Here is a 15,128-nt window from a genome sequence, read left to right on the forward strand (position 1 = left end):
TTATTGTATTTCATGGACTTACTTTGAGAATCAACTGAATCATATTAAAAGCCTTTGTAACTGAAGAAAGCGTTATTCAAATGTGAGGTTGATATTAACTGGTCACATACCATTATCTTTACAATGAATGAGAATTCTTTCTCCTGTTCTTTCCTTTCAGTCCTGTGCAGAGAGAACAAAAAAAGGCAGGAGTTTTTTGCGGACCTGGGGGACATTCTTGATTGATGCTTATTCTCTGCCCACCTCTAGAGTAAAAATGATGACAGGGAAGTCCCCGGAGAACCCATCACATCAAAAGTTAGGTTTGAATGTGTTTTTTTAAAGTGCATTTTTGAAGTAAATATTCAATTGTATTTTCTAATACTTGTACATTTTCTAGGTTCATGTAAGTATTTTTAATAGTGTTTCTAGAAATAAGATTATAAATTATAATTGCTATAAAAGTTTTGAATATTTATAATGACATTTTATTGATAACATTACATTGATTTCACGTGAAGTACTTCAAGCTGTAACTGACCAGATGAGGAAATACATGTCCCCCAAAATGTGAACCAGTTTAGACTACAGCTTAAAGTCTGACATGATTTTTTTCCATCAATCCGAAATGGCATAAAGTCTAATACTTAATATTCACCAGTTCAAAGTGCAGTCATGTGTGCCTATGTGTGAAGTTAAATAACTAAAACATGATTTTACTTTCATTGGGCACCCTTTGTAATACTTATGCTGTGAGTCTAATATTGAGGCTAGAGGATGTAATGTGTAGCAAGATTTATAATAAAGTATAGGAACTAGAAGAAAACGGTGGGAAGCCACAGCCCCCAGAAGGCTGACACTTGCTTGAACAGAAGCTGGCCTTGAACTCTGGTCTCCTGACACCTTAATCACCATGTGCTGTTGGGTGTGCACACATGTGAGGGAGTCGGGGACAGAATGTGACGTGAAGGAAAGCGTGATCAGTTGAATCCACCACGTGCTAAAGTTGGGCTAACTCATTTTCCTATTATAGAGAAGCTATCTGTGATAAAACAATTGTAACAAACGGTGACTGCAGAGTCCTGGATTCTTAAAGATTGCCAAATGTCTGTATAATCTTCACCAGAGACCTTTATTCATTTCTATATGCAAAATAGCTGACCTATTTTCTTATGCATCATTATAGAGGATATGGCTGATACTGCCAAAATAGTATAAAGACAGTTGCTCCAAGAAAACATATCAACTAAATTTCTTAAAAATCAGCTACAGATGATTTTATATTAAAATTATTTCATTAAAATGTACTTAAAATTTAAACCTTATTTAAATTTGAAAAACTAAAACTGATGAAGGATGTATCTAATTACTAAATATTTTGGGTAAATGTGATTTTTCTAGAAAGAAATTAAAAATTGTCCCAGTCGTATGGTAAATTTTTCCCCTACAGAAATTGTTCATCTTAAATTGCGTTAACCATTTTAGTGCATAAAGTGATGTGATGGTTCATTTAAGCTTAAGCCAAAATGTTAAGTAATAAGAATGTTTCTAAATGAGGCCTTTATGTGCGGAACAGTTGCAAGCAAGATTACTTGAGCGAGGAACTTGAGGATTTGCTTGTAGGTTTCCAAAAGCTTTAAGTGTGCCATAATTTTTGTGTGTGTGGAAATCCTATTTTTTGTTTTATTATTAAGAGAACTTGGACAGAACAAAGTCTTTTCTTCCAACTTGACATTAAAAATCGGAATCTACAAGTTATAAAATCATTTTCAGAGTAGTTTGTTAGATTTTATACTGTCCTTGAATTAATTAAGAACAAAGCCTCCATTAACTTTGAAGAGTGCACTGTATTGGATGATCTTGGGCTGGTACTTGTATAGCAAGAAGAACCAGCAAAATGCAAGACTCATGTATAACTAACTCACTTGTTTCCCATTAACAATCTGGAAAGATTTAGCTTGAAAATGTCAAGGAAACATTTAGTCTTTCGGGGAACAAAAAATGAAAACTACAAAGACTTTAAAGTTAGAAACTTTGTCTTCAAAAGTGATAAAATACATTCCTAGCCAGAAAAGCTAACTCTTGGAAACTCCCTAAGGGATGGCCGTCTCTGCTTCAGAATCTTTCTAAATTTCAGTGTTTTCAGCAGTCTCGACTTCCCTGCTTATCACCCGACCTGGAAGTAACTCGCAGACCCTACTCCTGAGCCTGAACCAACTGCTGCATGACTTGGCATTTCTCTAATGTTATTAACTGATGCAAATAGACACGTAAGTGACGAGCTGTGACAATCTGCGTCAATTGTTACACAATGTAGTTCATATAGCGCACATACTCATGGTAAGAAATACATGAAAATGACATTTTTTAAAGGTACAAAGACTATTGGTGTTGTTATCTCTCTGGGTAAATGTTTTGTCATTTTTTGAATAGTGCCTAAACCATTTGTATGTGTGACATTCAGTAACAAAACATTGATGGTTGTTGTGTTGATCATATTAAACATGGGTTCCACATCCTTGCTTTTAATTTATTCAATCCATGAAATAATAAACATGCTTTGTTTTCATCAGGTCTTGGCATATTTTGTCAAATTGATCGTCGGTGGAAGTAAGAGACCATATAAACATGTATGTTATTAACATTATTCAGTTTTACATAAAACAGAAAGAATAAGAATAAGCAGTGCGATTGTCACTGCATTGGAATGCTATCCAACCTTAGCAACCATCTTAAGTGATGTTTTTAAAACAGAAGCAACTATTTAACCTTAATATTTGTGTGTGTCGTTGTGCGCGTGTGCTCACAAATGAAGTGCAAGCAAGAGTCAATTGGAGATTATTGCGGTAGCATGTGGAGCAGAACTCCATAATTAAACATTGCACTGTGAGAATATTAATGGTAAAAGAGAGAAAAATCTGTAAATAGCCTGACATCAGCTCAGAGTTTTTACTTCCAAGCAAGGTTATAGGAAAGTCTGTAAATAAACTGTCAGTTCAGGTCAGATATTGCCTTCCAAATGAATTATAACAGATAAGGTCTATAAATAACTTATTATCAGTTCAGGTCAGATTTTTCCTTCCAAATGAGTTACACAAGCAAATCTTGGATTTTGAGAACTTTTTTGCATTTCAAAAATGCCATAAAAAGACCATGTCCTTGCTCTATGCACTGTAGACATTTCAAAATTTGTGCCTGGTCTCCACCCAGTTCTCTTCTCATGTTTTCAGCTTTACTCATATATAACATTTTTGGTTAATACAGAAAATGTTCATACTTCTGTATGCATAGCCAGTTACATATGTAAAACAATTGCAATGGTGTTTGGCACATGGCATTTGACAAATGTCGCTTTTTCTTTCATTTTTTATTTTTACTATTGTAACTGCAAAATTGTCAAGAGGCCAGGTTTAACTCCCATTGTAAGCCAGAAGCTACTTTTTTTTTTTAAAGAGTTATTCATTTTTATGGCAAAAGCAGATTTACAGAGAGCAGAAACAAACATCTTCGATATACTGGCGCACTCCCCCAAATGGCCACAGTGGCCCAACTGAGCTGCTCCAAAGCCAGGAGCCAAGAGACTCTTCCAGGTCTTGCATGTGGGTGCAGGGTCCCCTGAGGACCTGGGCTATCCTTTGTTGTTTTCCCAGGACACAGGCAGGGAGCCGTGCGGAATGTGGAACAGCCAGGACAGGAACCAGCACCCATGCAGGATGCTGATGCTTGGAAGCTAATTCTCTGCCTTGCACAGCTGGCATCCCACATGGGCACTGGTTCCTGTCCTAGCTGCCTCACTACCCATCCAGCTCCCTGCTTATCACCTGGGAAAGCAGTGGAAAACGATCCAAGTGCTTGGGTCCCTGCATCCATAAGGAAACCTGGAAGAAGTTCCTGGCTTCTGGGTTTGAATCAGCTTAGCTGTGTCCATTGCTGCCATTTTAGGCGTGAACCAGCAAATAAAAGCTCTTTCTGTCTCTCCTCTATGTAAATCTGCCTTTCAAATAAAACAAAATTTTTAAAGATATATTTATCTATTTTTATTGAAAAGATGGATATACACAGAGGAGGAGAGATAGAGAGAAAGACTTTCCATCCGATGGTTCACTCCCCAAGTGGCCTCAGTGGCTGAAGTTGAACCAATGCGAAGCAGGAGCCAGGAGCTTGTCCAGGTCTTCCACATAGGTGCAGGAACCCAAGGCTTTGGGCCAACCTCGACTGCTTTCCCAGGCCACAAGCAGGGTGCTGAATGGGAAGCAGGGCTGCTGGGATAGAACTGGTGCCCATATGGGATCCCAGCACATGCTAGGCGAGGACTTTAACCACTATGCTATCGCATCAGGCCCCAATAAATAAATCTTTTTAAAACTATTTGAGGGCCCGGAGTGGTGGCGCAGTGGTTAAAGGTCCTCGCCTTGCACGCCCAGGATCCCATATGGGCGCTGGTTCTATCCCGGCAGCCCCGCTTCCCTTCCAGCTCCCTGCCTGTGGCCCGGGAAAGCAGTTGAGGACAGCCCAAAGCTTTGGGACCCTGCACAAGCGTGGGAGACCCGGAAGAGGCTCCTGGCTTCGGATCGGCATAGCATCGGCCCGTTGCGCTCACTTGGGGAGTGAATCATCGGATGGAAGATCTTCCTCTCTGTCTCTCTTCTCTGTATATCCGCCTTTCCAATAAAAAAATAATAAAAATAAATCTTTAAAAAAAAAACTATTTGAAAGGCAGAGAGACCAGACAGTGTATTAATAGTCTTTTTAAAAAGTTAGATTTACCTTCTAAGAAAGAGGTCATTTCTTATTCCTAATTATAGGTATACAGGAGAAAGGGGCAGACAATGTTGAAGCCCAAATCAATTATCCTGGACAGAAGAGAATTTGGAAATTCATGTAGTAGGGCTAATTGACACAGAACAAAGTGACAGACACGATAGGTGAAGAAGGAAGGAGTGGGAACATCCTTAGGTCATGTCATCAGATACATAGCATGGCCAAAGTTGGCTGTTGAAACGTCACAGGAGGTGTGCCAAGTAACCTAAGCAACCAGAAGGTCAACCTGAGTGCCATCCAACACAGGCTCCCATTACCAAATTGGCTGCAGCCGGTTCTGTCCGTTTTCACCAGGGACCCTGGAAAGACAACTCAGCAGATTTCTTTGGCAAAAGCAGTTATGGGATTGCAGGTTATGCAACCAGCTGGTGAAAACTAGCAAGGACTATTTCCCTGTGAGGTAGCCACGGGAAGCTTTCTATTGAACAAGGGAGGAGGGAGCCTCTGTTGTCCATGGATTCACAGTCAGAGATCTCTGATTTTAATTCATGCTTGTATGGAATCTGGAAAACAGAAAAACATACGAGAAGGAAATGAGTAGATCCATCATTTTTAATATTTAATACATCACCGTTTTTTTTTTTGAAGATTTTTTATTGGAAAAGCAGATAGATTTACAGAGAGCAGGAGAGAGAAAAATCTTGCATCTGCTGGTTTACTCACTACCTAAATGGCTGCAATATCGGAGCTGAGCTGATCCAAATCCAGGAGCCAGGAGCTTCTTCCCCATTTCCCATGCAGGTGCAGGGTCCCAAGGCTTTGTCCATCCTCTACTGCTTTCCCAGGACATAAGCAGGGAGCTGAATGAGAAGTAGAGCAGTCGAGACATGAAGCACTGCCCATATGGGATCCTGGCACTTGCAAGGTGAAGATGTAGATATTGAGCCATCACACCTGGTGCCAGATGAAGATCTTCATACCTGATGACCTCAACGCACCATCCCTAAGCTTGTGATTATGTTACCTTTCATGGAAAAGACGGACCTTGCTGAGTCCTCCCCTGTGATTGAGTCAAAGAGTGAGAGATGCAAATTATCTTGGATTATCTTGCCTGGTCCAATGTAATCACAAGGCAAAGAGAAGACAGGTGAGGCAGAGAAGCCATGACAATGGCAGGAGGGGAGAGAAGCCGTTGTTGGAGTAAGAGCATGGAGCCAGAGATGCAGGTGGCCACCAGAAGCTGGTGAAGATTTGATTCTCCCGTAGAGTAGAAGGAAGAGAACCTACTGACATCCTAATTTTAGACCCTAAGATCCATTTATCAATCTCTCCTTCAGCAAAAAGTTTTAAGATCTTTAATGGTATCCTGATCTTGTGGGTAATTCCCAACCTGGTTTTAACTGCTCCTCTGTTAGTATCCTTCTGGTAACAAGGTGGATTTTCCAGGAAGCTGACCCATCTCGTTGCTAAGTGGCCAGATATGGCTTTCCAGAAGGGGATGGTCTTGGAGGAACTGGCTTATTGGCCCTAAGTGAAGTGTCAGGAGCCAGGAGCGTTTTCTGAGTCTCCCACGTGGGTTCAGAGTCCCAAGGCCTTGGACCGTCCTCGACTGCTTTCCCAGGCCATAGTCAGGGAGCTGGATGGGAAGAGGGACTATAGGGATTAGAAATGGCACCCATATGGGATTCCAACACATGCAAGGTGAGGACGCCAACCACTAGGCTATTGTGCCAGGTTTGAGGGAAGTAACAACTGAATATCCCTGTCAACAGCACTCCCAGGAGCAGGGGGAGCAAGCCTTTCATGGGAGGAGATTACAGAGCGGGGTATATCAGAGTCCACCTGAGAGAAAGAGATGTAAGGGAGGGCTCAACTGGCTAATCTCTACCTGTACGTGCTGGCATCCCACATGGGCACTGGTTCATGTCCTGGTTTCTCCACTTCCCATCCAGTATCCTGCTCATGGCCTGAGGGAGCAGTGGAGGATGGTCTAAATGCTTGGGACACAGCCCCCTTGTAGGAGACTTAGAAGAAGCTCCCAGCTTCTGGCTTCGGATCCACTCAGCTCTGGCAGTTTTGGCCATTTGGGGAGTGAACTAGTGGAGGGAGTATCTTTCTCTCGATCTTTCCTTCTTTCTATAAATGTGCCTTTCCAATTAAAAACAAAGAGGGAGAGAGTTGTAAGGGATATACTGATCACCTACATTGTGCTGATCATAGGTTAACATACTTGGCATATTTTCTAACACAGTTCTTATCTTTTAGATAAGTTCTTATCTTTTAAATGTATCCATTAAAATGTTTGTGGATAAAATGATATGCTAGATTAGGAACTTGTATCATGATGCAGCAGATGAAGACTCCATGTGTGACATCATCATCCCATAGAGAAATGATGGTTCAAGTCCTGGCTGCTCCAAATCCCACACAATGTACCTAGGAAAGCAACAGAAGTTGATCTAAATATTTGGGTACCTGCCACATACACAGGTAAGACCAAAATGGAATGGCTGGCTCCTGGCATTTGCCTGGCTCAGACTTATCTGGTCAGACCTCCAGGTCATTTAGGGAGTGAACCCATGGATAGAAAACCTCTCTGTCTCATCCTGATTCTCTCCCTGTCCCTTTGCCCTTCAAGCATATAGATTATTTCAAAAGCAAAAGTACACCTTTCAAGTGGGCTGGAGTTTATGTAAGAATAATCAAGAGTTGTTGGTAGGTGCATAAGATAAAAAGCTCTTTAAAGATGCCCACTCACACATTGCCTTCCATAACAAGAAAGGATTTCAAATATGATTAAAGATCTTGAGATGGGGGAGGGTACCCTGGCTTGTCCAGGTGAACCCATTATAATCACAATCATTCTTAAATGGGTGAGCCTAGTGGCTAAAGTCCTCGCCTTGCACGTGCCAGAATCCCATATGGGCACCAGTTCTAATCCCGGCAGCCCCGCTTCCCATCCAGCTCCCTGTCTTTGCCCTGGGAAAGCAGTGGAGGACGGCCCAAGGCCATGGGACTCTGCACCTGCATCAGAGACTCCAAAGAGGCTCCTGGATCCTTTCTTCGGGTCAATTCTGCTCTGGCCATTTCAGCCACTTGGGGAGTAAACCAGCAGACGTAAGATCATTCTCTCTGTATCTGCTTCTCTCTGTACATTTGCCTTTCCAATAAAAATAAATACATCTTAAAAAAAAAGATATTAAAAAAGAAAGAAGGAGACAAGTGAGGTAAAGTATTAAATAAAAAAAAAAAAGTAGAAGACCATAACATGATGGGAGCAGGAGAGAGCGCTGCTGGCTTTGAGGACAGAGGAAGGAGCCAACAGGCAAGGAATGCACGAAGCCTGTATAGACTGGAAAAGACCAGGCAGACTCTCTCCTGAACCGTACCTGGATTTGAGATTTCTGGCCTCTTGAAGAAAATTTGAAATAAATTTTGATTGCTTTAAGCCACTGCACTTAGGATGATTTGTTATAACAGTAACAAGAAACTAACATAGTTTACTTTAATACAGAATACAGGTATGTGAGGTTCCACTGAATTTTTTTTTTCTACTTTCGTGAATTTTTCTACCATTAAAAGTGTAAAGGACCTGGCACAATAGCCTACCAGCTAAATGTTTGCCTTGCATGTGCCAGGATCCCATAGGGGCACCAATTTGTGCCCTGGATGCTCCACTTCCCATCCAGCTTCCTGCTTGTGGCCTGGGAAAGCAACAGAAGATAGCTCAAAGCCTTGGGACCCTGCATCAAAGTGAAAGAGCCAGATGAAGCTCCTGGTTGCTGGCTTCAGATCAGCTCAGCTCCAGCCATTTCAGCCATTTAGGGAGTGAATCAGCAGATACAAGATCTTTTTCTCTGTATTTCCTTCTATCTGTAAATCTGACATTCCAATAAAAATAAAATAAATCCCTTTTAAACAAAGTGTGAAAACAGAAAAGAAAACGAATATTGAAGAAAGTGAATACAATTCGGCTTGACTGATGTTGGGACAATTTCCCCCGCCCCCTTATCAACCATCTCCTGGTTCCCTCCACACTTGCTACAACTGCTAGGTTGAAGCCTTAATCCAGCAACTTAACCCAGGTCTCCCATGTGGATGACAGAACCCCGCCTCCTGAGCCATTACCACTGCCTCAGCAAGAAGCTCAAGTCAGGAGCCAGACATCTAACCTGGGCAACTCAATCTGAAATCCAGGCATCCTAACCAGCATCTTAACCACTAGGGTTAAACACCTGCACATGTGTGTGTGCGCACATGCGTGCATTTATATACATGCATGCATTTGGCTTAAGAGAGCCAATAGCCTTTATTGTTACAGCAACACTGATATGTATGTCCTCTCTCAACCACTTGGTACTGGACACTGTCGAACATGTTTGGGACAGGAAGGACAGGAAGAGGGACTGGTTAGTCACCTGGGACCACGGACTTAAGAGGGCCAGGGTGCCTGACTCCACCCAGACAAGAGCTGAGAACACTCTGGGGCTTAAGCTCACAATGTCACAATGCTTTTTCCTTTCTTATTATTTTTTTAAGTTTGCTTTTTGCTGTTCTTCCACATTTTATATCTCCAATTCAATTTTTCAATTGGTAATTGGATTGTCAAGATTTAAAAAAATAATAATAAGGTATGTGTGGAACAAAAATAATGGCCTTCCAAAATGCCCACTCCTTGAAGTAAAACACTCATAAAATACGAGAATTCTATCAAAGGCTCAGGATCATTTGGGAGAAATCATATCAAGGCAAATGTCCCAAGACATTCCTGTGGGTCTGAGCTGGCCCTGTAGACATCCGGGGCCCAGAGTGCTTCAAGGGCACGAGTTAACGGGAGGGCTCTGGTCCGCCAACTGCCATGCCGTGTTAGGAGCAGGCAGGTTTTGTTCAAAGAGAGAGGAGAAAAATAGCCACTTGACCTTTCTATCAAACACAGTCTCCAATTTAGCTTTACTATCACCACATACATATTTTAAGTCTTGTGTGTCCCCTTAGCTGTTCTCAACTGGCTCATAATTAGCATTTCTAATTATAGCCCCTGGAATCCAATACCTTGTGGAGAGCTGAGAGCTCAGGGGAGCTGAGGGGCACAAGCTGGCTAGATCCTGAGTGCTCTGAGGCGTCCCATGGAAACTAACAGCATAAAGTACGCGAAAGATGAGGCAGTGTTAAAAATGTAGGTATTCCTGTTGGTTTGATCTCGTTATTTAGACTTCTTAAGCCTTGAGAGGTTTTAATGATATAAGTAATAAGTAGGCTACTGAACAAAAATAAAGCAAGACAAAGCCTTCTCAATGTAACTACTATACATGGGACCAACACTGTAGCTTAGCACAGAAAGCCACTGCCTATGGCACTGGCGCCCCATATGGACACCGGTTTGAGTCCTGGCTGCTCCACTTCCAATCCAGCTCCCTGCTAATGGACCTGAGAAAGCAGCGGAAGATGGCCCAAGTGCTTGAGTTCCTGCACCCATGTGGGAGATCTGAAAGGAGCTCCTGGCATCGAACCAGCCCAGCTGTAGCCGTTGCAACTGCTGGGGGAATAAACCAGCAGATGGAAGATTCTCTCTCTTTCTGGAAACTTTGCCTTTCAAGTAAATAAATAAATCTTAAAAAAAAATTGCTTTGAGACAGAAAACAAAAACCACTCTGATGGTTTGCTTCATGTTTAAATCAATTAAGAAACTGAGTTTCTGGGGAAGTGTGCAGTACAGCAGTGACGTGATCACTCGAGAGAGTTGCATCCCGTGGCAGAGTGCCTGGTTCCAGTCCTGGCTATTCCACTTCAGCTTCCTGCTGGTGTGAGAAGCAGCAGATGCCAGCCAAGCCCAGCCCAGGCTTTTGCTGGTATTTGAAGAGCAAGTGAGAGAGAAAGATCTCTCTCTTTCTCTCCCAAACCAAATGAAAATAAGCAAACTTAAAAAAAAAAGTTGTTTCATGAAAGAAATAACTCTTTAAATTATATTAGTAAACATTATTTTTGTACAGTCCATCCTTGTAAATTATCTGAACTGTAAAATTTTAAAAATTAATTGGAAGGGTGGGTCATGTGATGGCTCAGTGATTGACTCTTTGCCTTGCATGATCTGGGATTTAATATGACTGCCAGTTCGTGTCCTAGCTTCTCCACTTCCCATCCAACTGCAAGCTTGTGGCCTGGGAAAGCAGTAGAGGATGGCCCAAAGCCTTGGGACCCTATACCCACGTAGGAAACCCAAGGAGGTTCCAGACTGCTGGTTCTGGCTCCTAGCTCCAAATTGGTTCAGCTCCAGCCATTGCGGCGACTTCAGGAGTAAATCAGCAGATGGAGGATCTTTCTCTCCATCTTCCCTTCTCTCTGTAAATCTGCCTTTCCAATAATAAAAAATAACTCTTCAAAATAAATAAATACATAAATTAGAGGGGACTGGTACAATGGTTCAATTGGCTAATCTTCCACCTCCAAGCACCGGATCCCATATAGGTACCAGTTCGTGTGTCAGATGCTTCACTTCCCATCCAGCTCCCTGATTATGGTCTGAGAAAGAAGTGGAGGTTGGTCCAAAGCCTTGGACTCTGCACCTGCGTGGGAGACCTGGAGGAGGCTCCTGCCTCCTGGCTTTGAGTCAACTCAGCTCAAGCCACTGCGGCCATTTGGGGAGTGAAACAGTGGATGGAGGATCTTTCTCTCTGTCTCTCCTTTTCTCTGTAGATCTGACTTTCCAATATAAATAAATAAATATTTAAAAGAAAGAAAGAAAGAAAATACAGGGATGCAGAAATTACAAACTTGGTTCTGATTTCATGCATAGAGGCCATCAGGTATGAAGAGCCTCATCTGGGACCAGGTATGATGGCTCAATAGCTAAGTTCTCATCTTGCAAGTGCCGGGATCCCATATGGGCACTGCTTCAGGTCTCGGCTGCTCTACCTCCCTTTCAGCTCCCTGCTTATGTTCTTGGAAAGCAGTAGAGGGTGACCCAAAGCTTTGGGACCCTGCACCTGCATGGGATATCCGGAGGATCCTGCTGGTTTTGGATTTGGATCAGCTGAACTCTGGCCATTGTGGTCACTTGGAAAATGAACCAGCAGGTGGAAGATCTTTCTGTAAATCTGATCTGCCTTTCCAATAAAAACAAATACATCTTATTAAAAATAAATCAGAAAAGGCTTTTAAATGCTACTTGCTTGAATAAGAAGTATTATCACAGACTTTAAAAGGAATGCTCTATGTTGACATAGTCTCCAAATGATAGCAGGAATACAAACTGCTATTGCTGGCTGAGAGCAGAGTTTTATTGCTTCTATTTAATACAAATCAGACCAAATAAAGTGAATATTTGCACATGAAGTATTTGTGTATGGAATAGATCATGAAACAGGTATTAAAAGTGTCCGGGTGTGTCTGTGCGTTTCTTTGAGGCGCTGAAACCTGTATTAAACCTCAGAATGAACGAAATCTCCACAGCAGCGGTTGCTGTTGGAGTTATGCCCAGTACTACTACTGGGAGGCATTGATGAGATTTGATTATTCCCGATCCCAGCGGCTGCAAACTCAGCAACCGCCACTAGAGGGTGTCAGAACCGGAGCTTATAGCACCTTCTCTGGCCGCGAAGTTTTTGGCTGCTGGAGAGTCAGTGTAATATGGGCACTAGAACAAAAAGGATCCCGAGGGTAAGCAGCCAGTTTCCAGAAAATATGAGAAGCCAGGAAGCGTCTCCGTGTAATCACACCTCCCTTCGTGAAGAGAGCTGGGTTCGTGGGAAGAGTGGGAGGCTTCTGTCGCAGACCAGGGAACAGAGGAGCTAGAGCCCAGAGCTGTGCTGAGGCAGCCTTAGGGAAGGGAAAAGTTTAGTCCAGAGATGATCCCACAAGTCAAAACTACACATTCCAGCGCTGGACATCTTTGTCTCTGTTTCCTTGAATGTTGTTCTCAGAAACTTTGCACAGTTCACATTCATTCACAAATCGGAAGGGTCTGGATCCAGTTCTCGTCTGTCAGTCCACAGTCATTGATATGGCAGAAGATAGCGCCCAGACAATTCCGCAGGTGCTACGTTGGTCAAGCCAATAAAACAGCTGTTCCAAAGCCCATGTTCCTGGAGGGAGCGTGGTGCAGCGGGTTATTCCAGTACCTGGACCTCAGCATCCTGTATCCGAACACTGGTTTAAGTCCTAGCTGGTCCACCTCGGATCCAGCTCCCTGCTAGTGCAGCTAGGAAAGCAACAGAGGGTGGCCCAGATCCTTGGCTGCTACCACCCACAGATCCAGATAGAATTCCTGGCTCCTGGCTCAGCCTAGCCCAGTTCTGGCTGTTGCAGCCAGTTGGGGAACGAATCAGAAGATGGAAGATATTTCTCTGCTCCTCCCTCTCTGCCAGTCTTCCTTCCAAACAACTAAAATAGAGCTTCCAAAAATGTGTTCCTAAGGTACAATTTTTCAAAAGTTGGCGAGAAGGTTGATGCAATATATTTCTGAAGATCTACCTATTTTTATTGGAAAGTCAAATTTACAGAGAGGAGGAGATACGGAGAGAAAGATCTTGCATCTGTTGCTTCACTCCCTATATGGCTGGAATGGCTTGGAATGGCTGGAGCTGAGCTGATCTGAAGCCAGAAGCCAGGAGCTTCTTCCGGATCTCCCAAGTTGGTGCAGGGACCCAAGGCCTTGGCCCATCTTCTGTTGCTTTCCCAGGCCATAAACAGGAAGTTGGATGAGAAGTGGAACAGCTGGGTCTCAAACCAGTGCCTATATGACAGATTCCCGTATTGCAGGTAGTGGCTTTACCCACTACACAACAGTACTGGCCTCCAGAACAGGTGATTATTATCCACCAGCTCCAAATCAGGCATCCAACTTTGCTTCCCCAAAAATTTCAATACTGTAGGTAAGCCCATGCTTTCCCCGGGTTCCCTCCCTCTTGTGCAGAGTCTAGAGAATTCCCAAAACTCTCATTGATTGATTGGAGTTAACTGTGCCTTTTTCCATCTTCTTTACTTTCAGCAAAGGTTTTACAGTTATTTTTATTGGAAAGGCAGCTTTACAGAGAAAAGGAGAGAGACAGAAACATCTTCCATGACCAGAGAGCCAATTCAAAGCCAAGAGCCAGGAGCCTCCTCTGGGATCTCCTACACAGGTGCAGGGTTCCAAAGTTTTGGACCATCCTCAGCTGCTTTCCCAGGCCATAAGCTGGGAGCTGGAAGGGAAGTGGAGTGCCCAAGACAGGAACCAGCATCCACATGAGGTCCTGGCACTTGCAGGGAGAAGGCTTAGCTAGTTGAGCCATTGCACTGGGCCTCTGGGGTATCAATTCATGAAAGTCCTTGTCAGCCATGTGCTGACCTCTGCTCCCCAGCCACCATTATATGCCCACATTCCTCAATGAATGTGGGTCCTGACTCCCATTTTTATTGTCTCTGTCATAACTCTTTGTAATCTCAATATCCATGTAGAAGATGATTAACTCCTTGAGGAGTTAGTACAATTGCTACTGAAAGCAGAGTCTGAAACAGGCCTGAGGATATATGTAAGTGGGTTACAGGGGATGTGACCCAGGAGGCAGAAAGGAGAGGGCAGGGAGAATATGTTAGAGAATCAGGGAAAGACTCCATGAAGGTGTGCCGTCCTGCTCATTCCTAGGAACAGAGACACATCAAGTTCACTGAAGCAGCATCCCGAGGGTCTCCCAAAATTGCCCAGCAAAGGCCCTCACCTCTCGGCACTTATCCACCAGCTTCAGCGCCTCCAGGCTGGAGGTCGTTTTCTAAAGCATCATCCGTGTCATAATTTGCTGCACTTGCACTTGTAACTGCCCTATAGAAATCCTGCCATTACAGAGATGACCCTGAGGTCAAAACAAGAAGGAGGGTCCTCTTGCCTGGTGACAGCTGTCGGAGGGAGTCTGAGCTGGCATGGGATGTGCCTCAGAGCTCCAGCTGAAATCAGATGTGCCTCTTAGGGGGTGTCCCCAGGACACCGAAAGCAGGTGGTATGTCTGGCTTCTCAGCTCCTGGACTGACTCTTTTCTTGTAAGCCTGTGCTCTGCCCGACTTCACATACTCTTCCGATGATAGCTTAGCCCTTGCCATTACCAATAACTGCTGCCAGTAACATCCTAGGATCAAGTTCACCTTCCAGCTGCTACCTCCCATCACTCCAGCCTGATCTTGCTGACGTCCGCATCTTCACCAAGAGGTGTGGTACTCACCCATCTTTTCCCTAGTCTTCCCTCATTCACCTTAAAGCCAGTGGTTCATCATCAGGCTCGTTCTCTGGCATACAAAGCTCAACTCCCCACATCATTCTTCTCCCTCAGCAAAACTGCAGCTCTGGGCGCAGGCTAGTCCACACCAGTTCAGTGCTGCAGAGGGAATGACTGTGGCTTCAGAATCCAACAGGTCCTGCC

The sequence above is a fragment of the Ochotona curzoniae genome, unplaced genomic scaffold, assembly GCF_017591425.1.
Source record: "Ochotona curzoniae isolate NIBS_2020 unplaced genomic scaffold, NIBS_Ocur_1.0 contig_2723, whole genome shotgun sequence".
NCBI classification, from domain to species: Eukaryota; Metazoa; Chordata; class Mammalia; order Lagomorpha; family Ochotonidae; genus Ochotona; species Ochotona curzoniae.